This window comes from Lissotriton helveticus, chromosome 5_1 (assembly GCF_964261635.1).
Source record: "Lissotriton helveticus chromosome 5_1, aLisHel1.1, whole genome shotgun sequence".
NCBI lineage: Eukaryota > Metazoa > Chordata > Amphibia > Caudata > Salamandridae > Lissotriton > Lissotriton helveticus.
This window is the reverse complement of record NC_136065.1, coordinates 1,623,200,234-1,623,216,517: the sequence shown is the minus strand read 5'-3', so window position 1 is coordinate 1,623,216,517 and position 16,284 is coordinate 1,623,200,234. Positions and strand designations below refer to the sequence as shown.

The 16,284-nt window shown below is 37.9% G+C and overlaps 8 non-coding genes across 8 annotated transcripts; all 8 read left to right on the top strand.

The window, feature by feature from the left end:
* The first annotated feature begins 4,147 nt into the window (after window positions 1–4,147).
* On the top strand, window positions 4,148–4,220 carry TRNAR-UCG (transfer RNA arginine (anticodon UCG)). Its single transcript has one exon. It is a non-coding gene; the product is annotated as a tRNA-Arg (tRNA).
* A 1,520-nt stretch (window positions 4,221–5,740) lies between these two features.
* TRNAR-UCG (transfer RNA arginine (anticodon UCG)) lies at window positions 5,741–5,813 on the top strand. Its single transcript has one exon. It is a non-coding gene; the product is annotated as a tRNA-Arg (tRNA).
* Window positions 5,814–7,318: 1,505 nt separating this feature from the next.
* Window positions 7,319–7,391, top strand: TRNAR-UCG (transfer RNA arginine (anticodon UCG)). Its single transcript has one exon. It is a non-coding gene; the product is annotated as a tRNA-Arg (tRNA).
* Window positions 7,392–8,192: 801 nt separating this feature from the next.
* Window positions 8,193–8,265, top strand: TRNAR-CCU (transfer RNA arginine (anticodon CCU)). The gene has a single exon. It is a non-coding gene; the product is annotated as a tRNA-Arg (tRNA).
* Window positions 8,266–10,506: 2,241 nt separating this feature from the next.
* On the top strand, window positions 10,507–10,579 carry TRNAR-UCG (transfer RNA arginine (anticodon UCG)). The gene has a single exon. It is a non-coding gene; the product is annotated as a tRNA-Arg (tRNA).
* Window positions 10,580–12,099: 1,520 nt separating this feature from the next.
* TRNAR-UCG (transfer RNA arginine (anticodon UCG)) lies at window positions 12,100–12,172 on the top strand. Its single transcript has one exon. It is a non-coding gene; the product is annotated as a tRNA-Arg (tRNA).
* Window positions 12,173–13,694: 1,522 nt separating this feature from the next.
* On the top strand, window positions 13,695–13,767 carry TRNAR-UCG (transfer RNA arginine (anticodon UCG)). The gene has a single exon. It is a non-coding gene; the product is annotated as a tRNA-Arg (tRNA).
* Window positions 13,768–15,287: 1,520 nt separating this feature from the next.
* On the top strand, window positions 15,288–15,360 carry TRNAR-UCG (transfer RNA arginine (anticodon UCG)). Its single transcript has one exon. It is a non-coding gene; the product is annotated as a tRNA-Arg (tRNA).
* The last annotated feature ends 924 nt before the right edge of the window (window positions 15,361–16,284 follow it).

The following is a 16,284-nucleotide window of genomic DNA, read 5'->3' as shown; positions in this document are numbered from 1 at the left end:
TATTGAGAAAAGCATCCATGGAAGAAGAAGTGTTGATTCGAAAATGGTTCTCCTCCAATTTCTCTCCACTTGCTAGAAATACAGAGTCTCCATTTTAGCACAGAACAGAGTGTTAAATTTGGGGATGGAAGAGGATGAAAATGGGAAGTTTACTTATGGAGAGAACTGAGAAATATCCTGTATGCAGACACCAGTGTTGGACGATTGAATACATTTAAATAATGCCTCTAGATTGCTTGCATTTATCTATGCCTCAGTGGCCTAATGGATAAGTCACTGGCCTCTTAAGCCAGGGATTGTAGGTTCGAGTCCCATCTGAGGTGCAAACCAATGTCCACTCTAACTTTTCCAGAAAAATAAATATATTTATTACATGCTTCCTCACAGAAGCTTATGAGGTATTAGGAACTTTGAAATGGTACCATTTTACTTCTGTACTCTTCAGAGTCATGTTGATGTTCTGAAACTACAAAGTAGATTTTTAAACACCTATCTTTGTCAGATGCATTTTTGACCCGGCAGAAGATATTCCTTTGGAAAAAATTATTTGAATTGGATTGGTGTAACTGTTGTTTCTAGAGGTGGTGAAAGGCTTTCAGCTACTTAAATAGGGCAAGTCAGGATTCATGAAACGTATACAACCTTTGAGTGTGTGTAAATTGGAATATCCAGGAAGGAGCAGTTTGTACTACTTTTAAAACAGTTTCTCTCCACTTCTGGAAACATCCAGAGCTTTATAAAGCATAAACTGAGCTTTAATCTCATGAAGAAAGAGGTTTAAATGCAAAAATGAAAACAATAGCTTATCGTACTGGTGACATTCTCATTATATAAATTCCAAAAAAGTGATTTAATTGAAAGGAGCTGAAAAAACCCCACAATGGTTTGTAAACCTAAATAACTATAAATAATATATTTTCCAACCTTGCATACCACCTACAGTATAAAAATAAATGCAGCAGGACACATGACCGCGTGGCCTAATGGATAAGGCGTCTGACTTCGGATCAGAAGATTGAGGGTTTGAGTCCGTTTTTGCCAATTGTCACACAATTCAGGTTTCCATTCAGAATGGTAGCAGGCTCTTCCAATACTCTTATAGACATCATGTTCTCATTCCTAATTAATAATAAAGTGGAGTACATACTGCACAGTCATTTAGATTGCATCTTCAGTCTAATATCGAGTGCATTTAAGTGGCATTAAAAAGTGCTTCTATGTACACGCACTGAATATGTACTAGGTTTGCAGAATTTTGACTTCACAGATTGGGTTTTGTAGCTTAAGTGTGTGTAGATGAACTGCAAGGTGTGTAAGTATGTGTTCATGGAGTGCTTCAAGTGTAAAATCTGTATGATATGTGCAGTTAAAGTGCTAATTTTGCCTACGAGAAAGAAAAGTACTACAGAAGAATTATAAAGGATTGGCACATTGGCTACCTTTGCTGATGACACAGTTTGCTAATTTGTAAAGCACTGGTCTATTAAGTTGCAGAGTGTGGTTGAACTTGGTTAGTAGACTTGGTGCCTGTTTCTGTGTCCTGCTGAAGACAAGGACGGCTTGATACCACTGTCAAAGCCCAGTTTATTGAGAAAAGCATCCATGGAAGAAGAAGTGTTGATTCGAAAATGGTTCTCCTCCAATTTCTCTCCACTTGCTAGAAATACAGAGTCTCCATTTTAGCACAGAACAGAGTGTTAAAGTCGGGGATGGAAGAGGATGAAAATGGGAAGTTTACTTATGGAGAGAACTGAGAAATATCCTGTATGCAGACACCAGTGTTGGATGATTGAATACATTTAAATAATGCCTCTAGATTGCTTGCATTTATCTGTGCCTCAGTGGCCTAATGGATAAGTCACTGGCCTCTTAAGCCAGGGATTGTAGGTTCGAGTCCCATCTGAGGTGCAAACCAATGTCCACTCTAACTTTTCCAGAAAAATAAATATATTTATTACATGCTTCCTCTCAGAAGCTTATGAGGTATTAGGAACTTTGAAATGGTACCATTTTACTTCTGTACTCTTCAGAGTCATGTTGATGTTCTGAAACTACAAAGTAGATTTTTAAACACCTATCTTTGTCAGATGCATTTTTGACCCGGCAGAAGATATTCCTTTGGAAAAAATGATTTGAATTGGATTGGTGTAACTGTTGTTTCTAGAGGTGGTGAAAGGCTTTCAGCTACTTGAATAGGGCAAGTCAGGATTCATGAAATGTATACAACCTTTGAGTGTGTGTAAATTGGAATATCCAGGAAGGAGCAGTTTGTACTACTTTCAAAACAGTTTCTCTCCACTTCTGGAAATATCCAGAGCTGTATAAAGCATAAACTGAGCTTTAATCTCATGAAAAAAGAGGTTTAAATGCAAAAATGAAAACAATAGCTTATCGTACTGGTGACATTCTCATTATATAAATTCCAAAAAAGTGATTTAATTGAAAGGAGCTGAAAAAAACCCACAATGGTTTGTAAACCTAAATAACTATAAATAATATATTTTCCAACCTTGCATACCACCTACAGTATAAAAATAAATGCAACTGGACACATGACCACGTGGCCTAATGGATAAGGCGTCTGACTTTGGATCAGAAGATTGAGGGTTCGAGTTCCTTTGCTGGTCAGATTTTGCCAATGGTCACACAATTCAGGTTTCCATTCAGAATGGAAGCAGGCTCTTCCAATACTCTTATAGACATCATGTTCTCATTCCTAATTAATAATAAAGTGGAGTACATACTGCACAGTCATTTATATTGCATCTTCAGTCTAAAATCTAGTGCATTTAAGTGGCATTAAAAAGTGCTTCTATGTACATGTACTAATTATGTACTAGGTTTGCAGAATTTTGACTTGACAGAATGGGTTTTAGCCTAAGTGTGTGTAGATGAACTGCAAGGTGTGCAAGTATGTGTTCATGTAGTGCTTCAAGTGTAAAATCTGTATGATTTGTGCAGTTAAAGTGCTAATTTTGCCTACGAGAAAGAAAAGTACTAAGAAGAATTATAAAGGATTGGCACATTGGCTGCCTTTGCTGATGACACAGATGGCTAATTTGTAAAGCACTGGTCTATTAAGTTGCAGAGTGTGGGTGAACTTGGTTAGTAGACTTGGTGCCTGTTTCTGTGTCCTGCTGAAGACAAGGACGGCTTGATACCACTGTCAAAGCCCAGTTTATTGAGAAAAGCATCCATGGAAGAAGTGTTGATTCGAAAATGGTTCTCCTCCAATTTCTCTCCACTTGCTAGAAATACAGAGTCTCCATTTTAGCGCAGAACAGAGTGTTAAAGTCGGGGATGGAAGAGGATGAAAATGGGAAGTTTACTTATGGAGAGAACTGAGAAATATCCTGTATGCAGACACCAGTGTTGGACGATTGAATACATTTAAATAATGCCTCTAGAATGCTTGCATTTATCTGTGCCTCAGTGGCCTAATGGATAAGTCACTGGCCTCTTAAGCCAGGGATTGTGGGTTCGAGTCCCATCTGAGGTGCAAACCAATGTCCACTCTAACTTTTCCAGAAAAATAAATATATTTATTACATGCGCTTCCTCTCAGAAGCTTATGAGGTATTAGGAACTTTGAAATGGTACCATTTTACTTCTGTACTCTTCAGAGTCATGTTGATGTTCTGAAACTACAAAGTAGATTTTTAAACACCTATCTTTGTCAGATGCATTTTTGACCCGGCAGAAGATATTCCTTTGGAAAAAATTATTTGAATTGGATTGGTGTAACTGTTGTTCCTAGAGGTGGTGAAAGGCTTTCAGCTACTTGAATAGGGCAAGTCAGGATTCATGAAATGTATACAACCTTTGAGTGTGTGTAAATTGGAATATCCAGGAAGGAGCAGTTTGTACTACTTTCAAAACCGTTTTTCTCCACTTCTGGAAACATCCAGAGCTGTATAAAGCATAAACTGAGCTTTAATCTCATGAAGAAAGAGGTTTAAATGCAAAAATGAAAACAATAGCTTATCGTACTGGTGACATTCTCATTATATAAATTCCAAAAAAGTGACTTAATTGAAAGGAGCTGAAAAAACCCCACAATGGTTTGTAAACCTAAATAACTATAAATAATATATTTTCCAACCTTGCATACCACCTACAGTATAAAAATAAATGCAGCAGGACACATGACCGCGTGGCCTAATGGATAAGGCATCTGACTTCGGATCAGAAGATTGAGGATTCGAGTCCCTTCGTGGTCAGATTTTGCCAATGGTCACACAATTCAGGTTTCCATTCAGAATGGAAGCAGGCTCTTCCAATACTCTTATAGACATCATGTTCTCATTCCTAATTAATAATAAAGTGGAGTACATACTGCACAGTCATTTAGATTGCATCTTCAGTCTAAAATCTAGTGCATTTAAGTGGCATTAAAAAGTGCTTCTATGTACATGTACTGAATATGTACTAGGTTTGCAGAATTTTGACTTGACAGAATGGGTTTTAGCTTAAGTGTGTGAATATGAACTGCAAGGTGTGTAAGTATGTGTTCATGTAGTGCTTCAAGTGTAAAATATGTATGATTTGTGCAGTTAAAGTGCTAATTTTGCCTACGAGAAAGAAAAGTACTAAGAAGAATTATAAAGGATTGGCACATTGGCTGCCTTTGCTGATGACACAGTTTGCTAATTTGTAAAGCACAGGTCTATTAAGTTGCAGAGTGTGGTTGAGCTTGGTTAGTAGACTTGGTGCCTGTTTCTGTGTCCTGCTGAAGACAAGGACGGCTTGATACCACTGTCAAAGCCCAGTTTATTGAGAAAAGCATCCATGGAAGAAGAAGTGTTGATTCGAAAATGGTTCTCCTCCAATTTCTCTCCACTTGCTAGAAATACAGAGTCTCCATTTTAGCACAGAACAGAGTGTTAAATTTGGGGATGGAAGAGGATGAAAATGGGAAGTTTACTTATGGAGAGAACTGAGAAATATCCTGTATGCAGACACCAGTGTTGGACGATTGAATACATTTAAATAATGCCTCTAGATTGCTTGCATTTATCTATGCCTCAGTGGCCTAATGGATAAGTCACTGGCCTCTTAAGCCAGGGATTGTAGGTTCGAGTCCCATCTGAGGTGCAAACCAATGTCCACTCTAACTTTTCCAGAAAAATAAATATATTTATTACATGCTTCCTCTCAGAAGCTTATGAGGTATTAGGAACTTTGAAATGGTACCATTTTACTTCTGTACTCTTCAGAGTCATGTTGATGTTCTGAAACTACAAAGTAGATTTTTAAACACCTATCTTTGTCAGATGCATTTTTGACCCGGCAGAAGATATTCCTTTGGAAAAAATGATTTGAATTGGATTGGTGTAACTGTTGTTTCTAGAGGTGGTGAAAGGCTTTCAGCTACTTGAATAGGGCAAGTCAGGATTCATGAAATGTATACAACCTTTGAGTGTGTGTAAATTGGAATATCCAGGAAGCAGCAGTTTGTACTACTTTCAAAACAGTTTCTCTCCACTTCTGGAAACATCCAGAGCTGTATAAAGCATAAACTGAGCTTTAATCTCATGAAAAAAGAGGTTTAAATGCAAAAATGAAAACAATAGCTTATTGTACTGGTGACATTCTCATTATATAAATTCCAAAAAAGTGATTTAATTGAAAGGAGCTGAAAAAAACCCACAATGGTTTGTAAACCTAAATAACTATAAATAATATATTTTCCAACCTTGCATACCACCTACAGTATAAAAATAAATGCAGCAGGACACATGACCGCGTGGCCTAATGGATAAGGCGTCTGACTTCGGATCAGAAGATTGAGGGTTCGAGTCCCTTCGTGGTCAGATTTTGCCAATGGTCACACAATTCAGGTTTCCATTCAGAATGGAAGCAGGCTCTTCCAATACTCTTATAGACATCATGTTCTCATTCCTAATTAATAATAAAGTGGAGTACATACTGCACGGTCATTTAGATTGCATCTTCAGTCTAAAATCTAGTGCATTTAAGTGGCATTAAAAAGTGCTTCTATGTACATGTACTGAATATGTACTAGGTTTGCAGAATTTTGACTTGACAGAATGGGTTTTAGCTTAAGTGTGTGTAGTGCAAGTATGTGTTCATGTAGTGCTTCAAGTGTAAAATCTGTATGATTTGTGCAGTTAAAGTGCTAATTTTGCCTACGAGAAAGAAAAGTACTAAGAAGAATTATAAAGGATTGGCACATTGGCTGCCTTTGCTGATGACACAGATGGCTAATTTGTAAAGCACTGGTCTATTAAGTTGCAGAGTGTGGGTGAACTTGGTTAGTAGACTTGGTGCCTGTTTCTGTGTCCTGCTGAAGACAAGGACGGCTTGATACCACTGTCAAAGCCCAGTTTATTGAGAAAAGCATCCATGGAAGAAGAAGTGTTGATTCGAAAGTGGTTCTCCTCCAATTTCTCTCCACTTGCTAGAAATACAGAGTCTCCATTTTAGCACAGAACAGAGTGTTAAAGTCGGGGATGGAAGAGGATGAAAATGGGAAGTTTACTTATGGAGAGAACTGAGAAATATCCTGTATGCCGACACCAGTGTTGGACGATTGAATACATTTAAATAATGCCTCTAGAATGCTTGCATTTATCTGTGCCTCAGTGGCCTAATGGATAAGTCACTGGCCTCTTAAGCCAGGGATTGTGGGTTCGGGTCCCATCTGAGGTGCAAACCAATGTCCACTCTAACTTTTCCAGAAAAATAAATATATTTATTACATGCTTCCTCTCAGAAGCTTATGAGGTATTAGGAACTTTGAAATGGTACCATTTTACTTCTGTACTCTTCAGAGTCATGTTGATGTTCTGAAACTACAAAGTAGATTTTTAAACACCTATCTTTGTCAGATGCATTTTTGACCCGGCAGAAGATATTCCTTTGGAAAAAATTATTTGAATTGGATTGGTGTAACTGTTGTTCCTAGAGGTGGTGAAAGGCTTTCAGCTACTTGAATAGGGCAAGTCAGGATTCATGAAATGTATACAACCTTTGAGTGTGTGTAAATTGGAATATCCAGGAAGGAGCAGTTTGTACTACTTTCAAAACCGTTTCTCTCCACTTCTGGAAACATCCAGAGCTGTATAAAGCATAAACTGAGCTTTAATCTCATGAAGAAAGAGGTTTAAATGCAAAAATGAAAACAATAGCTTATCGTACTGGTGACATTCTCATTATATAAATTCCAAAAAAGTGACTTAATTGAAAGGAGCTGAAAAAAACCCACAATGGTTTGTAAACCTAAATAACTATAAATAATATATTTTCCAACCATGCATACCACCTACAGTATAAAAATAAATGCAGCGGGACACATGACCGCGTGGCCTAATGGATAAGGCGTCTGACTTCGGATCAGAAGATTGAGGGTTCGAGTCCCTTCGTGGTCAGATTTTGCCAATGGTCACACAATTCAGGTTTCCATTCAGAATGGAAGCAGGCTCTTCCAATACTCTTATAGACATCATGTTCTTATTCCTAATTAATAATAAAGTGGAGTACATACTGCACAGTCATTTAGATTGCATCTTCAGTCTAAAATCTAGTGCATTTAAGTGGCATTAAAAAGTGCTTCTATGTACATGTACTGAATATGTACTAGGTTTGCAGAATTTTGACTTGACAGAATGGGTTTTAGCCTAAGTGTGTGTAGATGAACTGCAAGGTGTGTAAGTATGTGTTCATGTAGTGCTTCAAGTGTAAAATCTGTATGATTTGTGCATGTAAAGTGCTAATTTAGCCTAAGAGAAAGAAAAGTACTAAGAAGAATTATAAAGGATTGGCACATTGGCTGCCTTTGCTGATGACACAGATGGCTAATTTGTAAAGCACTGGTCTATTAAGTTGCAGAGTGTGGGTGAACTTGGTTAGTAGACTTGGTGCCTGTTTCTGTGTCCTGCTGAAGACAAGGACGGCTTCATACCACTGTCAAAGCCCAGTTTATTAAGAAAAGCATCCATGGAAGAAGAAGTGTTGATTCGAAAATGGTTCTCCTCCAATTTCTCTCCACTTGCTAGAAATACAGAGTATCCATTATAGCACAGAACAGAGTGTTAAAGTCGGGGATGGAAGAGGATGAAAATGGGAAGTTTACTTATGGAGAGAACTGAGAAATGTCCTGTGTGCAGACACCAGTGTTGGATGATTGAATACATTTAAATAATGCCTCTAGATTGCTGGTATGTATCTGTGCCTCAGTGGCCTAATGGATAAGGCACTGGCCTCCTAAGCCAGGGATTGTGGGTTCGAGTCCCATCTGAGGTGCAAACCAATGTCCACTCTTACTTTTCCAGAAAAATAAATATATTTATTACATGCGTCCTCTCAGAAGCTTATGAGGTATTAGGAACGTTGAAATGGTACCATTTTACTTCTGTACTCGTCAGAGTCATGTTGATGTTCTGAAACTACAAAGTCGATTTTTGAAACACCTGTCTTTGTCTGATACATTTTTGACCCGGCAGAAGATATTCCTTTGGAAAAAATTATTTGAATTGGATTGGTGTAACTGTTGTTTCTAGAGGTGGTGAAAGGCTTTCAGCTACTTAAATAGGGCAAGTCAGGATTCATGAAACGTATACAACCTTTGAGTGTGTGTAAATAAGAATATCCAGGAAGGAGCAGTTTGTACTACTTTCAAAACTGTTTCTCTCCACTTCTGGAAACATCCAGAGCTTTATAAAGCATAAACTGAGCTTTAATCTCATGAAGAAAGAGGTTTAAATGCAAAAATGAAAACAATAGCTTATCGTACTGGTGACATTCTCATTATATAAATTCCAAAAAAGTGATTTAATTGAAAGGAGCTGAAAAAAACCCACAATGGTTTGTAAACCTAAATAACTATAAATAATATATTTTCCGAACTTGCATACCACCTACAGTATAAAAATAAATGCAGCAGGACACATGACCACGTGGCCTAATGGATAAGGCGTCTGACTTCGGAAAAGAAGATTGAGGGTTCCAGTCCCTTCGTGGTCGGTTTTTGCCAATTGTCACACAATTCAGGTTTCCATTCAGAATGGAAGCAGGCTCTTCCAATACTCTTATAGCCATCATGTTCTCATTCCTAATTAATAATAAAGTGGAGTACATACTGCACAGTCATTTAGATTGCATCTTCAGTCTAAAATCTAGTGCATTTAAGTGGCATTAAAAAGTTCTTCTATGTACACGCACTGAATATGTACTTGGTCTGCAGAATTTTGACTTCACAGAATGGGTTTTTAGCTTAAGTGTGTGTAGATGAACTGCAAGGTGTGTGAGTATGTGCTCATGGAGTGCTTCAAGTGTAAAATCTGTATGATTTGTGCAGTTAAAGTGCTAATTTTGCCTATGAGAAAGAAAAGTACTACAGAAGAATTATAAAGGATTGGCACATTGGCTGCCTTTGCTGATGACACAGTTGGCTAATTTGTAAAGCACTGGTCTATTAAGTTGCAGTGTGTAGTTGAACTTGGTTAGTAGACTTGGTGCCTGTTTCTGTGTCCTGCTGAAGACAAGGACGGCTTGATACCACTGTCAAAGCCCAGTTTATTGAGAAAAGCATCCATGGAAGAAGAAGTGTTGATTCGAAAATGGTTCTCCTCCAATTTCTCTCCACTTGCTAGAAATACAGAGTCTCCATTTTAGCACAGAACAGAGTGTTAAAGTCGGGGATGGAAGAGGATGAAAATGGGAAGTTTACTTAGGGAGAGAACTGAGAAATATCCTGTGTGCAGACACCAGTGTTGGACGATTGAATACATTTCAATAATGCCTCTAGATTGCTGGTATCTACCTGTGCCTCAGTGGCCTAATGGATAAGTCACTGGCCTCCTAAACCATGGATTGTGGGTTCGAGTCCAATCTGAGGTGCAAACCAATGTCCACTCTAACTTTTTCAGAAAAATAAATATATTTATTACATGCTTCCTCTCAGAAGCTTATGAGGTATTAGGAACTTTGAAATGGTACCATTTTATTTCTGTACTCTTTAGAGTCATGTTGATGTTCTGAAACTACAAAGTAGATTTTTAAACACCTATCTTTGTCAGATGCATATTTTACCCGGCAGAAGATATTCCTTTGGAAAAAATTATTTGAATTGGATTGGTGTAACTGTTGTTTCTAGAGGTGGTGAAAGGCTTTCAGCTACTTGAATAGGGCAAGTCAGGATTCATGAAATGTATACAACCTTTGAGTGTGTGTAAATTGGAATATCCAGGAAGGAGCAGTTTGTACTACTTTCAAAACAGTTTCTCTCCACTTCTGGAAACATCCAGAGCTATGTAAAGCATTTACTGAGCTTTAATCTCATGAAGAAAGAGGTTTAAATGCAAAAGAGAAAACAAAAGATTATCGTACTGGTGACATTCTCATTATATAGATTCCAAAAAAGTGCTTTCATTGAAAGGAGCTGAAAAAAACCACAATGGGATGTAAACCTAAATAACTATAAATATTATATTTTCCATCCTTGCATACCATCTACAGTATAAAAAAACACACAGCAGGATACATGACTGCGTGGCCTAATGGATAAGGCGTCTGACTTCGGATCAGAAGATTGAGGGTTCAAGTCCCTTTGTGGTCAGATTTTGCCAATGGTCACACAATTCAGGTTTCCATTCAGAATGGAAGCCGGCTCTTCCAATACTCTTATAGACATCATGTTCTCATTCCTAATTAATAATAAAGTGGAGTACATACTGCACAGTCATTTAGATTGCATCTTCAGTCTAAAATCTAGTGCATTTGAGTGGCATTAAAAAGTGCTTCTATGTACATGTACTGAATATGTACTAGGTTTGCAGAATTTTGACTTGACAGAATGGGTTTTAGCTTAAGTGTGTGTAGATGAACTGCAAGGTGTCTAAGTATGTGTTCATGTAGTGCTTCAAGTGTAAATTCTGTATGATTAGTGCAGTTAAAGTGCTAATTTTGCCTACGAGAAAGAAAAGTACTAAGAATAATTATAAAGGATTGGCACATTGGCTGCCTTTGCTGATGACACAGATGGCTAATTTGTAAAGCACTGGTCTATTAAGTTGCAGAGTGTGGGTGAACTTGGTTAGTAGACTTGGTGCCTGTTTCTGTGTCCTGCTGAAGACAAGGACGGCTTGATACCACTGTCAAAACCCAGTTTATTGAGAAAAGCATCCATGGAAGAAGAAGTTTTGATTCGAAAATGGTTCTCCTCCAATTTCTCTCCACTTGCTAGAAATACAGAGTCTCCATTTTAGCACAGAACAGAGTGTTAAAGTCGGGGATGGAAGAGGATGAAAATGGGAAGTTTACTTATGGAGAGAACTGAGAAATATCCTGTATGCCGACACCAGTGTTGGACAATTGAATACATTTAAATAATGCCTCTAGAATGCTTGCATTTATCTGTGCCTCAGTGGCCTAATGGATAAGTCACTGGCCTCTTAAGCCAGGGATTGTGGGTTCGGGCCCCATCTGAGGTGCAAACCAATGTCCACTCTAACTTTTCCAGAAAAATAAATATATTTATTACATGCTTCCTCTCAGAAGCTTATGAGGTATTAGGAACTTTGAAATGGTACCATTTTACTTCTGTACTCTTCAGAGTCATGTTGATGTTCTGAAACTACAAAGTAGATTTTTAAACACCTATCTTTGTCAGATGTATTTTTGACCCGGCAGAAGATATTCCTTTGGAAAAAATTATTTGAATTGGATTGGTGTAACTGTTGTTCCTAGAGGTGGTGAAAGGCTTTCAGCTACTTGAATAGGGCAAGTCAGGATTCATGAAATGTATACAACCTTTGAGTGTGTGTAAATTGGAATATCCAGGAAGGAGCAGTTTGTACTACTTTCAAAACCGTTTCTCTCCACTTCTGGAAACATCCAGAGCTGTATAAAGCATAAACTGAGCTTTAATCTCACGAAGAAAGAGGTTTAAATGCAAAAATGAAAACAATAGCTTATCGTACTGGTGACATTCTCATTATATAAATTCCAAAAAAGTGACTTAATTGAAAGGAGCTGAAAAAAACCCACAATGGTTTGTAAACCTAAATACCTATAAATAATATATTTTCCAACCTTGCATACCACCTACAGTATAAAAATAAATGCAGCAGGACACATGACCACGTGGCCTAATGGATAAGGCGTCTGACTTCGGATCAGAAGATTGAGGGTTCGAGTCCCTTCGTGGTCAGATTTTGCCAATGGTCACACAATTCAGGTTTCCATTCAGAATGGAAGCAGGCTCTTCCAATACTCTTATAGACATCATGTTCTTATTCCTAATTAATAATAAAGTGGAGTACATACTGCACAGTCATTTAGATTGCATCTTCAGTCTAAAATCTAGTGCATTTAAGTGGCATTAAAAAGTGCTTCTATGTACATGTACTGAATATGTACTAGGTTTGCAGAATTTTGACTTGACAGAATGGGTTTTAGCTTAAGTGTGTGTAGATGAACTGCAAGGTGTGTAAGTATGTGTTCATGTAGTGCTTCAAGTGTAAAATCTGTATGATTTGTGCAGTTAAAGTGCTAATTTTGCCTACGAGAAAGAAAAGTACTAAGAAGAATTATAAAGGATTGGCACATTGGCTGCCTTTGCTGATGACACAGATGGCTAATTTGTAAAGCACTGGTCTATTAAGTTGCAGAGTGTGGGTGAACTTGGTTAGTAGACTTGGTGCCTGTTTCTGTGTCCTGCTGAAGACAAGGACGGCTTGATACCACTGTCAAAGCCCAGTTTATTGAGAAAAGCATCCATGGAAGAAGAAGTGTTGATTCGAAAATGGTTCTCCTCCAATTTCTCTCCACTTGCTAGAAATACAGAGTCTCCATTTTAGCGCAGAACAGAGTGTTAAAGTCGGGGATGGAAGAGGATGAAAATGGGAAGTTTACTTATGGAGAGAACTGAGAAATATCCTGTATGCAGACACCAGTGTTGGACGATTGAATACATTTAAATAATGCCTCTAGAATGCTTGCATTTATCTGTGCCTCAGTGGCCTAATGGATAAGTCACTGGCCTCTTAAGCCAGGGATTGTGGGTTCGAGTCCCATCTGAGGTGCAAACCAATGTCCACTCTAACTTTTCCAGAAAAATAAATATATTTATTACATGCGCTTCCTCTCAGAAGCTTATGAGGTATTAGGAACTTTGAAATGGTACCATTTTACTTCTGTACTCTTCAGAGTCATGTTGATGTTCTGAAACTACAAAGTAGATTTTTAAACACCTATCTTTGTCAGATGCATTTTTGACCCGGCAGAAGATATTCCTTTGGAAAAAATTATTTGAATTGGATTGGTGTAACTGTTGTTCCTAGAGGTGGTGAAAGGCTTTCAGCTACTTGAATAGGGCAAGTCAGGATTCATGAAATGTATACAACCTTTGAGTGTGTGTAAATTGGAATATCCAGGAAGGAGCAGTTTGTACTACTTTCAAAACCGTTTTTCTCCACTTCTGGAAACATCCAGAGCTGTATAAAGCATAAACTGAGCTTTAATCTCATGAAGAAAGAGGTTTAAATGCAAAAATGAAAACAATAGCTTATCGTACTGGTGACATTCTCATTATATAAATTCCAAAAAAGTGACTTAATTGAAAGGAGCTGAAAAAACCCCACAATGGTTTGTAAACCTAAATAACTATAAATAATATATTTTCCTACCTTGCATACCACCTACAGTATAAAAATAAATGCAGCAGGACACATGACCGCGTGGCCTAATGGATAAGGCATCTGACTTCGGATCAGAAGATTGAGGATTCGAGTCCCTTCGTGGTCAGATTTTGCCAATGGTCACACAATTCAGGTTTCCATTCAGAATGGAAGCAGGCTCTTCCAATACTCTTATAGACATCATGTTCTCATTCCTAATTAATAATAAAGTGGAGTACATACTGCACAGTCATTTAGATTGCATCTTCAGTCTAAAATCTAGTGCATTTAAGTGGCATTAAAAAGTGCTTCTATGTACATGTACTGAATATGTACTAGGTTTGCAGAATTTTGACTTGACAGAATGGGTTTTAGCTTAAGTGTGTGAATATGAACTGCAAGGTGTGTAAGTATGTGTTCATGTAGTGCTTCAAGTGTAAAATATGTATGATTTGTGCAGTTAAAGTGCTAATTTTGCCTACGAGAAAGAAAAGTACTAAGAAGAATTATAAAGGATTGGCACATTGGCTGCCTTTGCTGATGACACAGTTTGCTAATTTGTAAAGCACTGGTCTATTAAGTTGCAGAGTGTGGTTGAGCTTGGTTAGTAGACTTGGTGCCTGTTTCTGTGTCCTGCTGAAGACAAGGACGGCTTGATACCACTGTCAAAGCCCAGTTTATTGAGAAAAGCATCCATGGAAGAAGAAGTGTTGATTCGAAAATGGTTCTCCTCCAATTTCTCTCCACTTGCTAGAAATACAGAGTCTCCATTTTAGCACAGAACAGAGTGTTAAATTTGGGGATGGAAGAGGATGAAAATGGGAAGTTTACTTATGGAGAGAACTGAGAAATATCCTGTATGCAGACACCAGTGTTGGACGATTGAATACATTTAAATAATGCCTCTAGATTGCTTGCATTTATCTATTCCTCAGTGGCCTAATGGATAAGTCACTGGCCTCTTAAGCCAGGGATTGTAGGTTCGAGTCCCATCTGAGGTGCAAACCAATGTCCACTCTAACTTTTCCAGAAAAATAAATATATTTATTACATGCTTCCTCTCAGAAGCTTATGAGGTATTAGGAACTTTGAAATGGTACCATTTTACTTCTGTACTCTTCAGAGTCATGTTGATGTTCTGAAACTACAAAGTAGATTTTTAAACACCTATCTTTGTCAGATGCATTTTTGACCCGGCAGAAGATATTCCTTTGGAAAAAATGATTTGAATTGGATTGGTGTAACTGTTGTTTCTAGAGGTGGTGAAAGGCTTTCAGCTACTTGAATAGGGCAAGTCAGGATTCATGAAATGTATACAACCTTTGAGTGTGTGTAAATTGGAATATCCAGGAAGCAGCAGTTTGTACTACTTTCAAAACAGTTTCTCTCCACTTCTGGAAACATCCAGAGCTGTATAAAGCATAAACTGAGCTTTAATCTCATGAAAAAAGAGGTTTAAATGCAAAAATGAAAACAATAGCTTATTGTACTGGTGACATTCTCATTATATAAATTCCAAAAAAGTGATTTAATTGAAAGGAGCTGAAAAAAACCCACAATGGTTTGTAAACCTAAATAACTATAAATAATATATTTTCCAACCTTGCATACCACCTACAGTATAAAAATAAATGCAGCAGGACACATGACCGCATGGCCTAATGGATAAGGCGTCTGACTTCGGATCAGAAGATTGAGGGTTCGAGTCCCTTCGTGGTCAGATTTTGCCAATGGTCACACAATTCAGGTTTCCATTCAGAATGGAAGCAGGCTCTTCCAATACTCTTATAGACATCATGTTCTCATTCCTAATTAATAATAAAGTGGAGTACATACTGCACGGTCATTTAGATTGCATCTTCAGTCTAAAATCTAGTGCATTTAAGTGGCATTAAAAAGTGCTTCTATGTACATGTACTGAATATGTACTAGGTTTGCAGAATTTTGACTTGACAGAATGGGTTTTAGCTTAAGTGTGTGTAGTGCAAGTATGTGTTCATGTAGTGCTTCAAGTGTAAAATCTGTATGATTTGTGCAGTTAAAGTGCTAATTTTGCCTACGAGAAAGAAAAGTACTAAGAAGAATTATAAAGGATTGGCACATTGGCTGCCTTTGCTGATGACACAGATGGCTAATTTGTAAAGCACTGGTCTATTAAGTTGCAGAGTGTGGGTGAACTTGGTTAGTAGACTTGGTGCCTGTTTCTGTGTCCTGCTGAAGACAAGGACGGCTTGATACCACTGTCAAAGCCCAGTTTATTGAGAAAAGCATCCATGGAAGAAGAAGTGTTGATTCGAAAATGGTTCTCCTCCAATTTCTCTCCACTTGCTAGAAATACAGAGTCTCCATTTTAGCACAGAACAGAGTGTTAAAGTCGGGGATGGAAGAGGATGAAAATGGGAAGTTTACTTATGGAGAGAACTGAGAAATATCCTGTATGCCGACACCAGTGTTGGACGATTGAATACATTTAAATAATGCCTCTAGAATGCTTGCATTTATCTGTGCCTCAGTGGCCTAATGGATAAGTCACTGGCCTCTTAAGCCAGGGATTGTGGGTTCGGGTCCCATCTGAGGTGCAAACCAATGTCCACTCTAACTTTTCCAGAAAAATAAATATATTTATTACATGCTTCCTCTCAGA